Source organism: Malus sylvestris, chromosome 5, assembly GCF_916048215.2.
Source record: "Malus sylvestris chromosome 5, drMalSylv7.2, whole genome shotgun sequence".
In the NCBI taxonomy this organism is placed as follows: Eukaryota; Viridiplantae; Streptophyta; class Magnoliopsida; order Rosales; family Rosaceae; genus Malus; species Malus sylvestris.
Window position 1 is genome coordinate 25,473,280 of NC_062264.1, and position 19,779 is coordinate 25,493,058.

Here is a 19,779-nt window from a genome sequence, read left to right on the forward strand (position 1 = left end):
AATGGATAATGTTGAACCTATTGTCGATCCTAATGAACAAGTCATGGATATTATAAATGATGCTTTTCCATTTGCATCGAAAAACACCAATCACGAAGGGGAAGATGACGTGCCTACACCAATGGACAGTGCAGAGTTCGAACAATATGAAAAACTATTAAAAAATACCAACCAAGAGCTATACTCGAGGTGCGAAAGCTTTTCTGTTTTCACGGCCATTGTGGAACCGATGCATGGAAAAATAAAGCATCGTATGTCGAACCAGTGTTTCGATTACTTTTTAGGGGTTTTCAAGAGAATGCTTCCGAAGGACAATTGTTTGCCGAAAGACCATAGAGACACGCAAAAGGTGTTGAAAGGTCTTGGATTGGGTTATGAAAAAATTCATGCTTGCAAAAACAATTGTATTTTATTCTATGAAGAGTATAAAACATTGGATAAATGCCCTATATGCAATGAGTCGATGTTCAAAATGACATCTCATAATAGAACCACTAAGATCCCACAAAAAGTCATGAGTTATCTGACCCTGAAACCTAGGTTGCAGCGATTGTATATGTCGTCGCATACTACCACAGACATGAGATGGCATAAAGAAAAACGGGTAGATGACGATGTGATGCGACATCCTGCAGATGGGGAGGCATGGAAAGAGTTCGATCGAACGTTCCTCAAGTTTGCTGCTGATTCTCGTAACGTTAGATTGGGACTTGCCACTGACGGATTTAATCCGTTTGGGGTTTTAAACCAACACCACAGTACTTGGCCGATTTTCGTATTTCCGTATAATTTGCCACCATGGAAATGTATGAAAAAAGAATACATGATGAGGACTTTATTGATAACTGAGGATCCTGGTAGGTTAATTGATATATACTTACGGCCATTGGTGGATGAGCTAAAAGATTTATGGACACACGGTGTGCGCACATACGATAAATGTACTGGCAAGATGTTCACTTTGCGGGCTGCAGTGATGTGGACTGTGAACGATTTCTCTGCATATGCAATGGTTTCTGAGTGGAGCACTAGGGGTTATATGGCATGCCCTATATGCAAGGAAGACGTAACATCTAGTTGGCATGCTGGAAAAGTTTGTTACCTTGGTCATCGAAGATGGTTGCCTTGGGACCACGAATTACGAGAGAAGGATAAAGAGTTTGACGGGGAGAGAGAGCATCGCCTCAGACCCAGAGAATGGTCCGGTGCTCAAATTTTGGAACAGCTTAACCGTTTGGATTTTGCTCCTTTCGGGACCAATGTCACTAGGACAAGACATGCTACACACATGAACTGGATGCACAAGTCTATGTTTTTTAAGCTCCCGTATTGGTCTAAACTAAAATTCAGACACAACCTCGATGTTATGCATGTTGAGAAAAATGTATTTGACACATTGGTCGGCACAATTCTAGATATTGAAGGCGAGACAAAGGACACGATCAAAGCTCGTCTTGATTTGGAACGAATGGGAATGCGATGGGGTTTATGGATGAATAGGGACAATGATAAAGCTACAAGGGATCTTGCATTTTTTTCAATGAAACCGAATGACAAGAAAGAATTTTTAAAGTTTTTATCGTCTGTAAAGTTTCCCGATGGGTATGCTTCAAATATCGCGCGTTGCGTGAACGTTGACGGGGGTAAATTAGCTGGCTTAAAGAGTCATGACTGCCATGTGGTTCTGCAACACCTACTTCCTGTGGGTATTCGACATCTCTTGCCACCTGATGTAGTGAAACCAATCATGTTGTTGTCCAGTTTTTTTTCACAATTGACGTCAAGAACATTACGAAGAATGGACATTAATCAGTTGCGCCATGACATTGTGCAAATTCTATGCAAGTTTGAGATGATATTTCCTCCAGCCTTCTTCACAAGTATGATACACGTGATGGTTCACTTACTAGAGGAGGCATTGCTTGCTGGACCAGTCAACTTTCAATGGATGTATCTAATAGAAAGGTATATATTCCTCGTCTTTTTTATTAATCGATATTAAATATATTACGATTAGTAATATGTGTATCGTATCATTTTCTTTTGGCAGGCTTCTCAGAGACTTGAAGAAAAGTGTACAAAACAAAGCGAAGCCCGAATGATCCATTATACAAGCTTGGGTGTCATACGAGGCACTGACATTTTGTGGAATGTATGTAAAAGACGTTGAGACAACTTTCAATCGTCCTCCTCGCAATAATGATAAGGGTGTGAGAAAGGAGAAACTTTCAGTTTTTGCCTAGATCTCTCGACCATTCAGAGATCCGATTTGTGGAGAGTCGTTTTCCAAGAGGACATGGATGTAGCACATTGGTTCGTACTCAACAATTGTGACGAGACACTATCACACTTAGACGAGCATGAAAATATGATGAAGCAGGCACATCCTTCACATTTGTATGCCAAGAAACACCGTGAATTGTTTCCGCAGTGGTTTCTCGAATATGTAAGTTTGAAGTGTTTTGTATTGGACATATATATTGTACCAATTAAGTTGCTCAAACTAACAAATTTAAATGTTTGTCTAATATTAGGTAAACCAATTGAAAGCATCGAATTCCCCTGTGTACAGTGAAGAGTTATATAACTTAGCGTTCGGACCAATTCGCGTTGAATTGTACTCGGGCTGCCATGTCAACGGAGTCAAGTTCTTAGCGATGCACGAGATGACAAGTTGTGTACACAAAACAGTAGTGTTCATGTCCCCGGAGGAGGTGAAAGTACAGACATTGAATTCTATGGCAAACTAACAAGTGTCGTGCAATTTCTTTATAAAGACCGGTGCCAAGTGATCCTATTTAAGTGTGGATGGTTTGATACACCCAAATAGGCATGGAAGTGTGAAAACAGATCATGGATTACTATCAGTGAACACTACCAAAACTTGGTACGATGATGACCCTTACATATTAGCAACCATGGCAAAACAAATTGTGTATCTTGATGACCCTAAATCCGGGAAGGGTTGGAAAGTTGTTCAGAAGATGGATCATAGGAACGTGTATGCTATACCAGAACAAGATCGTACTGACGACGACATCAACAATGTTGCTGACCAACGTCTTGAATCTTTCATGGAAAGTGGTGCGGAAACACTCCGAGATACTAATCTTATCCAAGAACCATTTCAGATACATGGAGTATCTTCAATCGAAATACCGACTCAGTCCATCACGATTGACCTCGGTAATATTCCACGATACGATGGTCCAGTGCGCACGAACAACGATGGTGACGTACCTATCGATGATAAGGAATGAGACACTGAAAATGATAATAGTGACGAAAGTGAAAGTTATTATAGTTCGGATTAAGATTAAGGCAATTTATTTGTAATTTTTTTGTAAAACACATGAAATGTTTAATGCATTATATAGAGTGATGGAAAAAATGGTATGAATGATTCCCATTTTATATGTGAATTACTTTGTAAATAAAGTTGTTTTGTTTGTATTTTATAATAAATTGTAAACAAAATAAATAAATAAAAACAATTTAAAACACAATTGCGCGACGCATAAAATTTTTTTGGTCATGCAAATATACTTTGTGCGACGAAATATATGTATTCGTCGCCCATGTGTCTCAAAATTCAATTAAAGCGCTTTTTTTGGGGAAATTTTAAAAAACTTGTGCGATGATTGTTTAGCCTTGCGAAACGAACAATCCGTCACATAATATTCTATATTATTAACCCCTGTGCGTCTCATTCCTCCCTTACTTCCCTCTTCTTCCTTTTTTCCCCGCGCGATACCATCTCTTTCCTTCCTTTCTATCTTCGTCCATCTCTCCTTCACTCACCTCGTCTCTCCATCCCTTTCTCAGTCCATCGCCTCTTTTTCTCCAACAGGTAATTTCCTTTTCAGTTTTTAGTTTCAATTTTGTTTATTGACTGGGGGTTAGAATTAGGGTTTTTATTTTTTCAAATTGGGGACGGTGGGGTTAGATTTAGGGTTCGTAAATTAGAGGTTACATTTAGGTTCTTAAATTAGAGTTTTTAGGGTTCTTAATTGGGGTTAGATTTAGGTCTTAACTTAGGGGAATGATTTTGGGCAGTGAGGTTAGATTAGGTTTTCTTAAATTGGGGGTTAGATTTAGGGTGCTTCACTGGGGGTTAGATTAGGGTTCTTAAATTAGGGGTTTTTTTTTTTATTTCAAATACAGGGTTCGAATTAAGGGTTTTCTAATTTAAGTACAGGGTTAAGGATTTGCATTGTTGACTGCCACGATTTGTTGATATATAATGGGGTATTACCCTTTGTTGTTGCCTTATTAATATGATAGACTCGATTGTGTTGCTTGTTCAATTCGGCCTCCCAATTTTGAAGTTACATTTACGTTTTGATATTAATCTTTCTTTTTTTGCGCAGTAATTTGAATTCCTCCATTATAGTTTAGATTATATATATATATTAGATTTTCATGAGAGGTATTAGCAAACTTCTTTTGCTGCAAATCGTAGAGCACATGAACTTTGTTATGATAGGAATGTTTCAATTATTTTCATATTTCTACATCTCCAAAATCATTGAATCTGCCCATATGCATTCAGAAAATGCTTTTGACCAGCCAATGGACTGGAATTCCCATATGTTTATTTCAGTTAACAAGTTAATTTGAAATCAAATCAACAATTAGCAATCCTTTTGTAGCCATTGAAGTTGTAAGCATGTGAAAACAAAATCAAAATCTTTGTGTACTAAACAAATTGATTGCCTCTTTTGTAGGTGTCTCACCTCATCAGAACCCGGAGGCCGATGACTTATACACCTAGTCTGACCGCTACACCTAGTCTGACGACTATACCTACTACTGCCGCCAATGCTCCGACAAAGATGGACTATAGGCCGATCAATCCGGTCCACTCATATGGTCCTCCAGTCCCACAAACGCAGGCATCGTTGACTTCATCGGTGGCGTTACCTATTAGCGCTAGATGAACTCACCGACGCCCCCACACTGTGGACCAGATGTCGCCATCGGGATCCACAACCGATGCCTCTGGTACACGGCCAGGTATACAATCCTAATTCACTCTCTCATTCCCTTGTTTACTAAGTTTTTTTATTTTAGGTTCAATTTGTTATGTTATGTAAGGATTAAAAAATTATCATTCCGAACCTTTTATTAAACTGTTGTGATCATTGTGTTGGACATGTATATTGTTTATGTTATTTTAAGGGTTTTGGGAAATGTTTTTATTATAGGGGAGGTCATGCCAAAATTTTACTAGGATTTGTTATTAGTTATGGGTTAATGATTTTTTTTTCATCCCTTTGTAGTGAAGAAAAACACTCGGGGACCAATTAAAGATGGGGAAGGTCACCTGGGTGACCAACGATCGTATCCCAATCGGATACGATGAGCAATATCGGGCAGCACCAACGGCGGAGCAGCATAATGCATTGGCCCACGACATTGGGCATGTCGTGCGGACCTTTTGCCCTATGCTGTGGAAGTCTTGGAAGACGATGCCAAAGGAGACGAAGATTACGGTGCGCAGTCAATTGTCTGTAAGTAGCATCGCCTTTTTAATGCTTTTCATGTAAAATTTATATATTTATATGTATTAATGTCTTTTATTACTAATGCTTTCAAAATATTTGTTATATTGCAGACAAACTACAATTTGGGGCACATGGACGAGGACAAGTTCGCGTATGTCAATCGGCTCTTCTCCGAACGCTACAAGCAGTGGAAGAGTAACTTGCACCAATGGTTCGAGGAGTTTGATGATCCACAGGTCGCTCTTGAGGAGGGATGTCCGAAGGAGTTGGAGGACCGACAAGATAGTTGGGTTTGGCTTTGTGATCATTTTACGGACCCGACATATGTGGTGCGTTTTTAATGACGACTTCTTTCATTTTACTTTTTTTATTTTTTAATAATGTTTATTATTAATTTTTTTTATTTTCTTTAACGATTACAACTAATACGTTTATTTTTTGTATAACAAAAGAATGCAAAGGCGAACAAGATCAATCGAGAGAAGAAGACTATTCTCCACCATTTGGGTTCGAGGCCTTTCTCCTATAGGATGGAGGCACGACAGAAGGTATATATTACAACTTTCATTTCCAATTTTAAAATGTCGCTAATAAATTTTTTTTTTCATACCAACATTTTTCTTATCTTTTTCGATTTTAGGAGGGTTCAAAATTTCCGGAGATCGACGTCTTTGGTGACGTTTATGTTCGGCCTGGGAATGAGTTTGACACGCCCCGATCCTGATATTCCCCAAATATCAGGATAAGCACGTGCTGGCCGACACCCAAGGGTGATGAAAGCCATTTATTGAATGCAAATGCTGGGAACAAGGAATAGATAAGGTTTATAAATATAAAAGAATAAAGAATATGCATTTAAGGAACGTGTTCAGAGCATACACCTAACTAGAACACTAAAGGAAATAATATAAAATTAGAATGAAACAAAGGATGGATCCTACACCGAGAGGACTCGAAGATACTGATGCGGAAGTGCCTAGATGCCGGGATTGTATGCCTCAATTCTCAGTCCTGAAGGGGGCGCAAAACAAACATGAGTGGACCAATTTGACATAGATATAATAAAATAATTATCAACGTACTAACCCCCATATTTTATGAAAACACATATATAATGATAAACATATGTTTTCCGAAACCTAGCATGTCGTGCAATGTCTCAAATCATAACTTGTATATATAATAATTACTAGTGAATTGTCCGATAACCCCCAGGCCCTATGCCAGCTCCCCGTCTCTGAGCAGACAGTCAGAGGAAAATACACTTCAGACCACATGCCGGCTCCCCGTCCCTGTGCTAAATAGCCAGAGGAAACACACTCCAGGCCCTATGCCAACATCAAACCGTCACCCGGGACGGACCAGAATCTATCCCTACGTCCCGTAGCGGAAATGACCACTAGATAAGTACAAAACCACTGAACATATATATCTTGAAAAGAAACTTCATAGTATAAAGTCATCCATCATCTATACTATAAAGAGGTGTTCGAAACATATTCTAAATATCATATCGTCATCCATCGGATATTCTATAAGAACATGGATTATATGAAATTAGTAATAATTCAAAATAGCCTCAATAAGCATCTTATCTCAAAGCTTCTCATAAAACATAATTGTTAAATCATGCTTTTCATGTATGCATTTCTACTATCAAAACATGCATTTTTAGAAGGGGTCCACTCACAGTACTTTGCCGCCGAAGAGCCACGCAACTGGCGAAGACAGAAATGCCACTATAATTGCCCCTAAGCACATAAATGGTACATTTAGTCAAACTCTACTCAAACGATTGAATTTGGGAAAACAGACTTCAAAAATGGGTCTAGGACGTCGAAATTAGCCTAGAAAGGGTCTTGGACGAAAACTTGAAAAGTCAACGTTGATCGTTGACCGATCAAAGTCAAAGTCAACAGGTCAAAGTCAATAGGTCAATCGGTTTGGTCAAACTTAGTTGGCTGGTTTAGGGTTAGGGTTTAGGTTTAGGGCTTTAGGGTTTAGGGTTTAGGGTTTATGGGAAATGGGTTTAAGGGAAAAATAGGGAGAAGGGTTTAGAATTTGGGATTTTGGGTTTTAGAATTAGAGTTTAGGGTTTAGGAAAAATAGGTGGGCTGGGTTAGGGTTTAAACTACACGGGCCCAAAGGCCCAATCTCCTCACGGCCCGAAGGCCTAATTTGGAAATGGTTTTAGGTTTACAGATAAGGTCCAAAGGCCCTTAACAATTAATTAAACCAAAACAATTAATAAATAAAAGAAAAGGACTTGGGCTTGGGTCTGAAACGGGCCTAAGGCCCGATGGTCTCTGAGGTGGCCTAAAAGGCCTGTGCTTGATGGGTCGCCGGACCTAAGGAAGAAGAAGGCCGGAATTTGGCCGGAAATCTGAACGAACTTTAAACCCTCATAATTTTGTCAATACTTAACGAAATCAAGTGATTCAAAAATAGAAATTGTAGCCCTCGAATAGACGAAGAGAATGTTACCTCACACAACGTCTAAATGACCATAGTTTGACCGGAAAATTCCTCGAAAGCCTCAGAGGTCGCCGGAATTTGGGTAAGATTCAAATGAGTATAACTTCTTCAATACTCAACGAAATTGGGTGAAACAAAATCGAAAGTTGTAGGTCTCAGCGATATGAAGAGATTGATACCTTGCACGCTAGCCAACTCTTTGTGGTTTGGCCGGAATTTTCCTCGAAAGGGGCGGTCTACGTCGGAGCTCGTGTACGGGGCTTTATGGTTCAACTTCCAAGATGCCAAGACTATGGTTGAGTTCGTAGCAACGAGATAAAGATGATGGTGATGTTGGAATTGCGATTTGATGATGATTTTAGGATTTGGGTTATGGGTGTGGCACGGTGAAGGAGAAGAAGAAAGAGAGAGTGAGGGGGAGGAGAGAAAAGGGGAAGACTTTCAGAAAAATAAAAGAAAATGGAAAGGGAACCGGGGGACAAAATAGGGGGTGGGCCCCTTGGGCACACCATTTAAGACTCAAAAACCATTTTAAAAGCAAGATAATCTCAAACTTAGTGAAAATACAATTTAAATTAGTGGTGGGTGTAACCATCTATCCCCCTTAAAAGAATTTCGTCCTCGAAATTTAAAATCACTTACTAAACTGAAATACTCGAAAATAGTAAGGAGAATATATGTATAAAGAGAAATCAAGTCAGAGTGGGTGCATCAAAGAGAATATGCCACACCGTCGCGAGCGGGTTGCAAAATCCTCTATTATGCCTCAAAGCTCTTACTTTCTTCCCCATCAGTGTAAAAGTAGAAAACATACTTTAATAAGATATAAAGTCGAAAACATATATTGAAGTAAGGTAAAAAATAAGTACGCAAGATACTATAACGTCAAAAATAGATATGTACTAACATATAGGTCGAAAACTCGAGTTGAACTTAAAAACTGAAAACAAAAATACTTCCCCAAAACATTTGTAACGACAAAAAAAAAAAACTAAAGTAAAGGAAGTTAAAATACTTATACTGAAAACCAAGATTGAAAAATGAGAAAAGGTCTCGCCCAAGAATTCGTAACCTCACGTATTCCAAGAATAGATGTGTCTTTGGATCGAGTCCCAAGAATAACAAATCCAAAACTGTATCAGCTGCCGTAGATAGATCTTTTTGCTCACTTGCTCAACGAACCCAACAAATAAGTTTTCAATACCACAGTCGACCGCCCGCGATATCGATCGCACATTTGTTGTCTTGGTAAGCAAGCAGTAATTTCTTGAGGGTGCACAATTTCACACGTTGAAAATTCAATCCTCCAAATACAAGCTCGCACAACTCCTCTATCAACCAATGTTGCATGTAGCAACTCTCGTACCATGCCGCAACAAGTGCCATACTCAAACTGAACAAAATAAGAACTGTTGTCGTAAAACTTTATCCATCACCAAGCATCATATCCTCCTTAGTTCTTCCAAATGTGACCAATTACTCCAAAGTTTCACCAGTAAAGAACCCATTTGAAAATTGTACCTTGAGATTCAAAAGAAGTGGCTATCATGTTAGTAGTAGACCCAAAAGCTCAAACCAAGCAAGCAGAAAACAAGAAGTCATCTTCCTCAACACGTAGTATCTCTTAGGAACTGTTGTAGTGCTCAATCCACCTCTCTATTTTTGCTTAGTTGCATATTTCTAGTCAACCAAGGTCAAAGTTGGTGGAAAGAAGAACTTGCAAATGATCATCCTAACAACCAAAGAGAGCACACACCTTTCGAGAGAAGTGTAAAGATTATCCAATTCTCGCCTCGATCGTGCTGTAGTGCCATCCTAGAATGCACCAAACAGATCTGCTAGAAGTGGTTTGGCAACCACGTATTCACAAACAAAAGAGTCTTGGAGTGAAGCAGTGAAAAGATGCGTTGAGACGAACAAATAACGTTGGAAAATAACCGATGTGATGCCCATGAATTATAGTAAGATGGTGATACAATATGCTGACCTTCTGTACTAAAACCTTCAACCAACTATTACTAAAAGATTGCTCAAACCTCATGCCCACGTGCTCTCGAATCGAAGGATCCTGGTAAGATGTAGTGTAAAGCTGCATTGAGGCGAACACATCACATCATCGAAAAGGTCTACCAGAGTAAGATATGATGGATTGTAGCAAGATAATGAGTGGTGACCATTCAATTCAGCGTGAAGATAGTGATGCAATCTGCTAATCATCTGCACCACAATCTTCACCAGTATCTTACCAAAAGACAACTCAAACTTCACACCCATGAGGAACTCTTTCTGGTAAGTCTGGTAAGCTTGTCAAAAGATTATGCTCCTAACGTTCCTGTACGAATCGACATGAACTGGGTGCACACTTTCGCCAAAAAGATTGATCATGAATTTCTCACTGATTGAGTGAAAAGTCATGTCGAGAAGGCTGAAAGAACACTCAAGAATTTAAGGGTCAAAACAAGTCCATTAAAATCTAGAGTACAAGATATTGATATTTGAACCAGGAACCATGCCGAGAACAAACGTTTTTTTTTTTTACACCCTTCGTATAATGTTTCGGCATGATCCATTTCACATTGAGAAACAAACAAGCGAAGGAAGGTAAAGATGTAGAAATAGAAGTCACTGTTTCTGATTATTTGGTAAATCATCATAGTAAGGTCAACTGATTTCTTAGCCAAAAGGAAATAGGTCTAAGCTCAAGAATAGTTAAGAACTGCTTATAAGATTTGACAAGGCCAAAGACATTTCGTAATTCCCAATACTTTGTGAGAGTTGTTTCAAAGTTCAAAAATTAAACATAGAACCTCTTAATCAACAAAATGATGAAGAAGAAAGATACGAAGCAGCCTGCGTATGCATGCAGTGACACGATTGTCTATCTTAAAATGATGCCTCTGAGCAAATCAAAGCTCAATGAGTCCAGAGAAGTTCAGAGTAAAGCTCGATCTTCGTACAATGATGAATATGGTGGAATCTCCAACCATTACACTGAAAATTACAGGGCCGAACAATTAATGGACAAGAACATTAGTCAGTTGAGCTACAAGCAAGAGGCTAAGTTCACCTCTACCAAAAAGTTCGAGAACTAGAAGCTAGGGTTTACCATCGAGTACCAAATCCAGGTGAAATTCAAGGAGTTTGATTATCCAAACAAGACTGGATCTTCATTATCCAAGTCCAACTACCACAACAAGAATTGCAACTGAGGATATCGTCCATTACTGAGGAGTTTCTCAAGAAAAACAATTAATGTAAACGAAGTCAACACTCGAAGAATTTGGTGTTAAGCTGACGGTCAAAGGTCAATGAACTTGACTTCGTCGTTGGAATAAGCAAGAAGGTAATCGATAAAACAATCACCGAGAATTGTTATAAAGATTCACACAAATTTCTTCAGTGGTAATGAGTCTGAGAACATTGATTTGTTCTCACCAACTACCACTTACTAACCGTCGTCACAACTAGCACTTACTCACTTTTTCTAACACGCATTTCGAAAGTTTCAAGCAATTTCCAAGAGATATGACTTTGCCCGCCATTCCTAGGGAACACATGTTGTAGAGTGATATCATCGCTTCAGGTCTCAAGTTAGTCTTAACCAATTTGTACCACCACGATTTTTCCGTTTCCCAAGATTTCGATGTAGAGCCGACTCCGCCCGCAATTCCTAGGGAACGCATGTTACAGAGTGGTATTGCCATTTCGGATCTACAGTTGGTCTTGACCAGACTTCCTTAAACTGAGATTTCTAAAACACGCCGTTTCCAAGTAACACCGACTTTGCCTGTCGTTCCTAGGGAATGCACATCTCAGAGTATTGATCTGAAGTTGAAAGTCGTTTAACAAATCAAACACGTCACCGATGAGGCACAATCCTGACACGAGTTCTTGTATTTCAACCAGAAAGTGACAATTCAAAATTAGAAGATTTGCACAACTACGCCAAATGGCACCAAATCCGGAAGTCGTGACATCCAAATGATGTCAAAACCAACACACTACTAGAGTAAGAAAATATCCTAAGTATGCTCTGAACAAACCACGCTCTGATACCAATCTGACATACCCCGATCCTGATATTCCCCAAATACCAGGATAAGCACGTGTTGGCCGACACCCAAGGGTGACGAAAGCCATTTATTGAATGCAAATGCTGGGAACAAGGAATAGATAAGGTTTGTAAATATAAAAGAATAAAGAATATGCATTTAAGGAACGTGTTTAGAGCATACAACTAACTAGAACACAAAAGAAAATAATATAAAATTAGAATGAAACGAAGGATGGATCCTACACTGAGAGGACTCGAAGATACCGATGTGGAAGTGCCTGGATGCCTGGATTGTATGCCTCGATTCTAAGTCCTGAAGGGGGCGCAAAACAAAAATGAGTGGACCAATTTTATATAAATATAATAAAACAGTTATCAACGTACTAACCCCCAGGTTTTATAAAAACACATATATAATGATAAACATAGGTTTTCCGAAACCTAGCATGCCGTGCAATGTCTCAAATCATAACTTGTATATATAATAATCACTAGTGAATTGTCCAATAACCTTAGGCCCTATGCCGGCTCCCCATCTCTGAGCAGACAGTCAGAAGAAAATACACTTCAAGCCCCATGCCGGCTCCCCATCCTTATGCTAAATAACCAAAGGAAACACACTCCAGGCCCTATGCCAACATCAAACCGTCGTCCGAGACGGACCAGAATCTATCCATACGTCCCGTAGCGGAAATGACCACTAGATAAGTACAAAACCACTGAACATATATATCTTGAAAGGCAACTTCATAGTATAAAGTCATCCATCATCTATACTATAAAGAGATGTTCGAAACATATTCTAAATATCATATCGTCATCCATCGGATATTCTATAAGAACATGGGTTATAGGAAAAATAGTAATAATTCAAAATAACCTCAATAAGCATCTTATCTCAAAGCGTCTCATAAAATATAATTGTTAAATCATGATTTTCATGTATGCATTTCTACTATCAAAACATGCATTTTTAGAAGGGGTCCACTCACAGTACTTCGCTGCCGAAGAGCCACATAACTGGCGAAGACAGAAACACCACTATAATTGCCCCTAAGCACATAAATGGTATATTTAGTCAAACTCTACTCAAACGATTGAATTTGGGAAAACAGACTTCAAAAATGGGTCTAGGACATCGAAATTAGCCTTAGAAGGGTCTTGGACGAAAACTTGAAAAGTCAATGTTAACCGTTGACCGATGAAAGTCAAAGTCAACGGGTCAAAGTCAATAGGTCAATCGGTTTGGTCAAACTTAGTTGGCTGGTTTAGGGTTAGGGTTTAGGTTTAGGGCTTTAGGGTTTAGGGTTTATGGGAAATGGGTTTAAGGTAAAAATAGGGAGAAGGGTTTAGAATTTGGGTTTTTGGGTTTTAGAATTAGAGTTTAGGGTTTAGGAAAAATAGGTGGGTTGGGTTAGGGTTTAAACTACACGGGCCCAAAGGCCTAATTTGGAAATGGTTTTAGGTTTCCAGATAAGGCCCAAAGGCCTTTAACAATTAATTAAACCAAAACAATTAATAAATAAAAGAAAAGGACTTGGGCTTGGGTCTGAAACGGGCGTAAGGCCCAATGGTCTCTGAGGTGGCCTAAAAGGCCTGTGCTTGATGGGTCGCCGGACCCAAGGAAGAAGAAGGCCAGAGTTCGGTCGGAAATCGGAATGAACTTTAAACCCTCATAACTTTGTCAATACTTAACGAAATCAAGTGATTCAACTGCAGAAATTTTAGCCCTTGAATAGACGAATAGAATGGTACCTCACACAACGTCTAACTCGCCGTGGTTTGACCGAAAAATGCCTCGAATGCCTTGGAGGTCGCCGGAAACTGGGTAAGATTCAAATGAGTAAAACTTCTTCAATACTCAACGAAATTGGGTGAAACAAAATGGAAAGTTGTAGTTCTCAGCGAGACGAAGGGATTGATAACTTGCACGCTAGCCAACTCTCTGTGGTTTGGCCGAAATTTGCCTCGAAAGGGGCGGTCTACGTCGGAGCTCGTGTACGGAGCTTTATGGTTCGACTTCCAAGATGCCAAGACTATGGTTGAGTTCGTAGCAATGAGATAAAGACGATGGTGATGTTGGAATTGTGATTTGATGATGATTTTAGGATTTGGGTTATGGGTGTGGCACGGTGAATGAGAAAAAGAAACAGAGAGGGAGGGAGAGGAGAGAAAAGAGGAATTTTAGAAAATAAAAGAAAATGGAAAGGGAACCGGGGGACAAAACAGGGGGTGGGCCCTTTGGACACACCATTTAAGACTCAAAAACCATTTTAAAAGCAAGATAATCTCAAACTTAGTGAAAATACAATTTAAATTAGGGGTGGGTGTAACAGAGTTAACCCAGTCCCTTCATGTAAGTAATTTCTTATGCATTTAACATTTATACTAATTCTTTTAAATTGTTTTCTATTAATAATCCATGTTTTTTTTTCATAGGCAACTATGGTGGAGAAGCGACAGGTGGTGTTTCAGGAATCCGCCTCCCACCTTCCCTCGGACACGCCGATCGAGTCTGTGGATCCCCCCTGAGGATGTAGGGTTTCACATCATCATAGAGATGTTGGACCAGACTTTCGGTCAGAGGCTAGGGACATATTTTCGGGGGATGGGAAATGCCAGGCATCAGGAGACTGGAGCCTCGTCATCCTCGCAGTCAAAGACCAAGGTTACGAATTTGATGCAGGAAGTCGCTGGACTGAGGAGTAAGCTGGCATCGTACAAGTCTCAAATGTCAATGCTTGTACAAGCCTTCAGTTCCTCTGGAATACATCTCCCCGATTTTTCTACACCATCACCCCCCACAGCCCTTCCACACCGAGCAAGCACAGCAATCAGGCCCGTCGACCTCCGACCCCATCCCCAACCAACATCAAGATTACCAAGCGTCTCTGAATGACATGCCTATAGATTTTGCCTCTTTATTTTCGTAGTTTTGTTCCCTTTTTTAAAAAACCTTGATATTTGTACGTACATTTTTATTTATATTATAAATAAATAAAAAATTATTCATTAATTTGCTTTTTTTTTTCTTTCTCATTACTATGAAATCAGTTTTTTTTTCCTTTTATTCTATTTTTTACACGTGCGCAACAACGAAATGTCGTCGCGGAAAATTAAGCGCGTCTTATTCTTCGTTGCGCATTACCACGCGCCTACTATAGATTTCATCACACAAAACGTTTTGAGACAAATTACCCACAAACGCACTTGTACTCGTTTATATCGTAGGACGATAACCTTTGTTCATATAACTTTCGCGCGACGACTAGTAAAGTGTCGCGCAATTGTTAAGATGCGCAACAAATTTGAAGATGTTCGTCATGCAATGTCTTTTTTCACAAGCTTTGCGCAACGATTTTCTGGTCGCCATAGTTTAATTCTTTGCACGACAAAATGTCCCTAGTCATGCAAATTGTTTAATTTAGTAGTGGAAGAGTCCTAGTTGATTACCACTGTGTATGGTATATATATTAGGGTCCCTGTACTCTCTCTAAACACCCAAGCTTACAAAAACTCAAACCCCATTCTTAAGGCTTCGCATACAGAATAGGAGAGTTGCAGAAGAACTCTAATCTTAGTAAAATGTCATCATCTTCATGTTAGTGATTATATTTGGTCTCATGAATTACATGTCTCCGCATGCATTGATGTTACAGTGAGTTGATTCTTTCCTTTTTATTTATCAATGTGCTTCCTAGCTACACCATTTATTTATTATTGTATGTCGAAGATATTGTGATTACAATAAGTCTCTGAAACTTCTCACTCAGTTCACCGCTCTTCTTGGATAGTAGTTTGACATCAAAGATTTGGGTCCTCTTACTTATATTTTTGGCCTTCAGGTCATTAGTGATTCCACTAGTCCTCACATCTATCAACTAAAGTATGATCATGATCTTTCTCAAATATTTGACATGGTTTCCTTGAAACCCGCTTCCAAGCCTCTTATTACTAAGGTATCTCTCACAACGTCTAATGGGTCTCTCTCACTATTCTAAAAATTCCCACCCAGCACCGCCTAGGCCTCACCTAGTGGTGCTAGGCGGCTGGTCACCTTCCCGATTAGTCTCTAGGCATTTGACAATTAAGAAGGTACGCCTAGACTTGCTTAGGTATCCGCCTAGCCTGCCTAGGCGCCCTCCTAACCCACCTAAACCCATCTAGGCACCCGTCTAGGTAGCTACTCTCACTTAGATAAAAAATATGTAATTTTCATTTTACATTTTATTTTTTCAATAAAATGTTAGGGACTTGTTGAACACTTGGATTAACACTCATTATATGCTTGTTCCCCATAGTTTCAATATTTCTGATACTTTATAATCTATATGTCATTTTATTTTGCAATTTATATATACAATTATGTCTTTATTATGTATAAATAGGCACTTGTTTATACAATATATAATAAATTCACTTAAATCTTCCTAATCCGCCTAGGCGCTAGACTCCAGCCCGCCGCCTGATTAGCGCCTAGCGTCGTTTAGAATCTTGGTCTCTCCTTGCTTCTCTTACATCCTATCGTGAGTTAGTTGGCTCCTTACAATACCTTACTTTAACTCATCCTGACATATCTTTTGCTATTAATAATGTTGCTCAATTTATGAGTTCACCTCGTACTATTCACATGATTGCTGCCAAATAGATTCTCCGTTACATCAAAGGTACTATGGATTTTGACATCACTTTGACTCCCCAGCTTGCTTCTGCAAAATTATTTACTTATTTTGATGCTGATTGGGCAGGTTGTCAAGATACTCATCGCTCCACCACTAGTTACCTCATTTATCTTAGCACAAATATCATCTCTTGGTGCTTTATATCAACCGACAGTGACCCCATCTAGTGGTGAATCTAAACACCGGTCACTTGGTCATTCTTGAGACTACAAGACTTTGTTTTTGCTTTTTGTGAACTTGGGGTTCAGCTATATTTTCTAGTTTTACTTCAGTGTGACAACCTTAGTTCCACCTATCTTGCTGCTACTCCAGTTCATCATGCTCATATTTGCCAATTTGAACTTGATTATCATTTTGTTGGTGAAAATGTGGCTCTCGGTAGTCTTCGCGTTTGCTACATGTCTTCTGTCAATCAGCCTGCCAACCTTCTTACAAAAGCTCTTCATCAGCCACGTCATGGTGTATTTTGTTCGAAACTTGTACACTAAGGATCATTCAGTTTGTGGTGGGGAGTTGGAAGAATAGAAAATAATCCGGAATCATCTCCGTGATTAATGGAATGCAATATCAATTGTACTTAATTTAGGATTCCTACTTCATATGAGTTTTCTCAAATCCTATAATATTGTAGAGATCGTACATGATTAATTTAAGGAGTCATAATTCTACACCAATGTACTTGCCTGAAGATTCAAGCACAATGAGCTGAAATCCCTATGAAAGTGTGTACTTGCAGGAAAGGAGGCCACTGATCCCAGCTCCTACAATGGCCACCAGCTTTCCCATTTTTGATAATTAATTGTTTGATATAGAGTACTTTGTGTTTGATATAAATGGGAGGAAGTAATTACTTTTGGGTATACACTTTAACAATTTTGCAAGCTTCAGAATCTCAAATACATTTTATATAGGAGAGAACGAAAATTATATGAATCATTGAAAACAACTTATGGTTGCAAGTACTTATCATTTTTTTTTTGAAAACAGTACGATATTCAGTGATAAGTAATAGAATACGTACAATAATTGGGAATAGGGTGCATACAATGGGCCTAAAAAAAAAAATATTGTCGGGAATTTCAACCTGGTCTAAGGAAAAAAAGAGAGTCTACACCATAATAGATTACAAAACGTTACTATCCTTGATGAGAAGATTAGAAATCACATGAGGAGATTCTTCAACCAATTAAGTGGAGTATCAAGAGTGAAACCCAGCCTCACCAATCTATGTGCCACAGGGGATTCTTCAACCAAGTAAGTGGAGTATCAAGAGTGAGACCCAGCCTTGCCAATCTATCTGCCACCTTATTTGACGTACGTCGTCCAAAAGGAACTGTCCATTGGGTAAACGCTTAAAACACTTAGATTGATGATACGCCACTTATACTTATATGAATCATTTGTGGATATAAAAATTTACAGGCTTCATATACATATTTAATTGTACGAGAGAACCAAGTTCCTAGGAATAATCCAAGCTAACATATTTAAATTTTGGTTGCAAGTACTCATTCAACTATTTTTTTAACAAAATATATTATTTACACTAAGAGGATGGGAGAGTGCATTAAGCCACACACTTGGCTAAACACAATAATGTAATTTAAGCTTTCATTTTGCGAAAATTGAACCTAAAACATCTCGCTTACAAGTGAAGAAGAATACTACTAGAATGTACACTAAACAAAAAACACTAATTATTTATTCATTTATTTTTAACAAAAACATTTTGCAGCATTATTTAAGGTTAATTAAATATATGTAAGATGGAAAAAAGCTCCCTCCCGTGGGAATAAAAACCCTTAGGGCGTGTTTACCAATCGGGGTTGGAATGTGGAGAAACGGAATTGCACTCCTCGCAAAGTATTCTGGCGTTTACCAGCAAGTAAGGAATTAGAAATTATGTAAGGCCTACCCAATATCAGGAGTTCAATTCCTTAATATCTTGGAATTGGATTACCTCTATAGGGGTAGTTGGGTAGAAGGTTATATCAGGAATCAAAATTTTCTACCCAAAATATTCATTTGCACTCCCTCCCCTCCCTGTGTGTTTCTCTCACAGCAAATACACCCCACCGTCGCGATCTGGAACGATGCCTCAACGACGATTGTGATTTGGAACAATGAACACCTAAATCGTCATTTCACAAATTCAATTGAGAGGAAAATTGTGATTTGCAGCGGGCCAAAACTTCTCATATTCTACCGAAACCGAATGGAAGGAACGATCTCCTTATCACTTTCGCTCTATGAAAACCGTTTTTTTCTATTTTATTTTTTTATTTTTTCTATTGATGTGATGGGTTGTGGCATCCTCCTGAGATTGGATGGGGGTTCTGGATAAATACCCTAGATGCGGGGTAGGGGTTCTGAATACTGTGGACTGAGGGTTCTGTAATTAGAGACAGAAAATGGAGGAAGAGGAGGAGAAAGAAGAAAGATAAATTTCAAGCGTGAAGATATGGGGAAGATGATGATGGCTTTAATGATTTTATTTCCTCTCTTTTTTGTTTTTTACGTTTTTGTTATTTATCTTATTATATAAATTTAATTTAATTAATTAGTATGAAAATAATTTATTTATGTAAGGGCAATATAGTAATCAAATTAGTTTTCATTCCGATTGAAGTGAATTAGTAAACAGCTTATATAGACTCAACATTATTCCTACTTCGATTCCAGACAGTTTTAGTAAACAACTTCAACATGAATCTGATTCTAATTCCACCTCATTTCAATTCATTCTCAATCAAATTCCTCGTCAATTCAATTCCTCTCAATTTGATTACGGATTAGTAAACGCGCTCTTAAAGTAGAAAATCCTAGCCGCCAACTCTTGTCTCAGATTGGGCTCGGCGCCAAACCTTATTGTGTTGGAATTAAATCACAAACTGCTTGTTAAGTTAATTGTATTTTGTTTGGCTTAAGTGTGTTTAAGTTAGTTTGTTAAAAGAATGAGGATAGCTACTTAGTATTATGGTATAATGAATTTTTTTTTATTTGTAAATAAAAGGTCTTAGTTAAGTTCGATTCTCACTAAAGACGAATGTGAACCAAATTA

At 38.6% G+C, this 19,779-nt stretch overlaps 1 pseudogene; it reads left to right on the top strand.

Annotated features, from left to right (window-relative positions):
• Positions 1–3,754: 3,754 nt before the first annotated feature.
• Positions 3,755–14,969, top strand: LOC126624507 (uncharacterized; annotated as a pseudogene).
• The last annotated feature ends 4,810 nt before the right edge of the window (positions 14,970–19,779 follow it).